The sequence below is a fragment of the Manis javanica genome, chromosome 4 (genome assembly GCF_040802235.1).
Source record: "Manis javanica isolate MJ-LG chromosome 4, MJ_LKY, whole genome shotgun sequence".
Classification (NCBI taxonomy): Eukaryota; Metazoa; Chordata; class Mammalia; order Pholidota; family Manidae; genus Manis; species Manis javanica.
Window position 1 is genome coordinate 24,308,685 of NC_133159.1, and position 2,793 is coordinate 24,311,477.

Sequence of the window (2,793 nt, forward strand, 5' to 3'; positions counted from 1 at the left end):
GGCTCAGGGCATTTAATACTAAAGGTTTTGTTGGTCTGAGTGAAGATAATGGGCCCCACAATAGACTAGACAAATCTAGGGATCATTAGAATATCCCCTATGCCCAGTTGCCAAGGACACCCCCTATTTAGACCACCCCAAAAAGCTCCTTTAATTTATCAGTCTAGAATGTTACTAAGTCATCCAGCACAGTGTGTATGTGCTACAGACATAACCTTTGACACCTTAAATTTGGGTCCTAGATGCAGGAAATCTGGAATTAATACCACAGGGTGGGCTTCATGTATGGTTATAATTAAAACTAAGGTACCAGCGAGATCACTTCCAGATTAGAAGATATGAAAGGCTGAGGCTGGAGATGCTTGGTGCTCCTTATTGCTGAAGATCTCCCACTGCCATGAGGACCAAACATCCGTGAGACCCAAGCAGGCCGTTTGGAACTAGATGGTGAGGAGAGCCACACAGAGCGTAAAGATGTAACTGCTGCTGTCCCTGTCTGGGTACTTGGCTTTGCAAGGGAAAAGTAAAGTATTTTTCTTTGATGGACAGTGCCGTGGTGCTTGGTTGACATTTCATTGCCTAAATTATTATCTTTAGAGTGAGCTGCAGTTTAGTCTTTGACAAGCTCTGAAATACATTCTACACCAGCCTTCTCCATCTCTCCCATCACCCTAACATCAGCATCTTTTGCTGGGACCTATCACATCCTATCTCTCCCGTGCTTAAAATTCCTCAAAGGTATCTCATTTCACTTAAAAAAAAATCTAACTTCCTTAACTTGGCCTACAAACCCCAATGTCCCCTTTCTTTTCATTCACATTTCCTGTCACCTGGACAAGCTACGTAATCTGTGAGACCCAGTACAAAATGAAAACTCAGGTCTCCTTGTCCAGAAATTATGAAGAATTGCAAGAGGGCAAGAGCAGAGCATTAGACTAAGCGTGGGGCCTTTCTGAGTTTAGGGCTTCATGTGGCTGCACAGATGGCACACCCCTTAAGCTGGTCTGCCTGTCATCCATGCCCTCACCCCATTGGCCATCCTCCTGCTTCTTAGATACATACCAATCTGTTTTAGAACCTTTGTAGTAGCTCTTCCTCTGTCTGGAATGCTCTTCTGTTTAATCTTAGCATGGCTCACTCCTTCTCATTAGGATATTAGCTGAGAAGCCACCATCTGAGCAAGACTATCCCTGACCCTCAATGTAACATAGCCATCAGCCACTCTGTTACATCACCATCCTGTTTTAATTATTTGCTATGCACGTCATCTATTCTCTATTTTTTTTTAGTTGTTTATTTCGTTATTGGCCATCTCTCCCTGTTATGGGTTGAATTTTGTGCCCTCCCACCCCTACCAGTTGATATGTTGAAGGCCTAACCCCTGGTACCTCAAATGTGAACTTACTTGAAAATAAGGTTGTTGCTAGTTGATTAATTAGGATGAAGTCATACTGGAGTAGAGTGAACCCCTAATCCAATATGACTAGTGTTCTTATAAAAAGAGGAAATCTAGACACTGAGACATATACAGGGAGAATGCTATCTGAACCTGAAGATGCCCATCTACAAGCTAAGGAGAGAGACCTGGAATAGATCCTTCCTTCATAGCATTCAGAAGGAACAAACCCAGCCCACACTCTGATTTTGGACTTCTAGCCTCCAGGATTATGAGATGATAAACTTCTGTTGTTTAAGCCATTTCACGGCACTTTGTTACAGCAGCCCTAGCAAACTAATACACTTCCCCATTAGAACTAGCTCGCTGACTCCTGTTTTGTCTTTGTAAGGGACCAAGGGTAGGCTGCCCCAAAATATGCCACTCTAGTATACTGATACCTTTAAATTAAAGCAACTGGAGAAATAGGTGGTGCAAGAAGGATATTCTGATCCTCCTCTGTCCCCACTGAAACCAGGAAATAAATCTTCCATATGAAAGGCACCCTCCCTGTTCCTGGAAGGTAGACATCCTTGTCACCAGAGACAGGGAATTCAGAGCCAAGAAGTCTATATACACAAATATTGTTACTTTTTTACTAATTACTACCCCCAGCCTAAATGCTGTTTAGAATTCCTTACTAATTGAAACTCCCAAACATAAGTTTTCTTTGTCCTGTCAATTCCTTACAAATTATGCCTCTTTGTCCAAAATGTATAAAAGCTGCATGCCCTGGTCATATCTTTGGGTCTCAAGTTTCATTACTGGGACTCCGTACCTATTTAAATTTTGTTCTTTCTCCTGTTAATGTGCCTCATGTCAACTTGATTCCTAGAGCAGTTAGAAGAACAGTGAAGTGGAAAGATTCGTCCTCCCTAGGATCTTGTTCAGACTTCCCAGAACGTGCGTGCATGGTTACTTAGTATCATATGCCGCTATTTAACTATTTTCACTTGTATATATGAGCCTGAGAACCTTTTAAGGGAAGAGAGTGTTGCAGATGTTCAACAAAACCTGTTGAGTAGATTAAACCATTTCACTCATTTCAGGAATCTTTCGGGAGAGTGCGGGCAAGTAAAATGTGTGCGGACTCGGGGTCTTAGTCCTTATTCTCTATCTACATTAATATGCACAATGTGCGTTTAGCTCTCCGGACAAGAGACTTAATACTTACCCGGTCCCTCAAGTGGGACTCAGGAGATCGAATCGAGCTCCGTCCCGCCTTTTACAAAAGCTGGTTCTTGTCCCTTTTGGCATCTTGGTACTTGTAGTTTTGTCCACTATATCTTTTCTCGAAAAACGAACTCTGAGACCACAACTCCCATCACCCCGTGAGCATTGGAGCCTTTAGAGCGCAT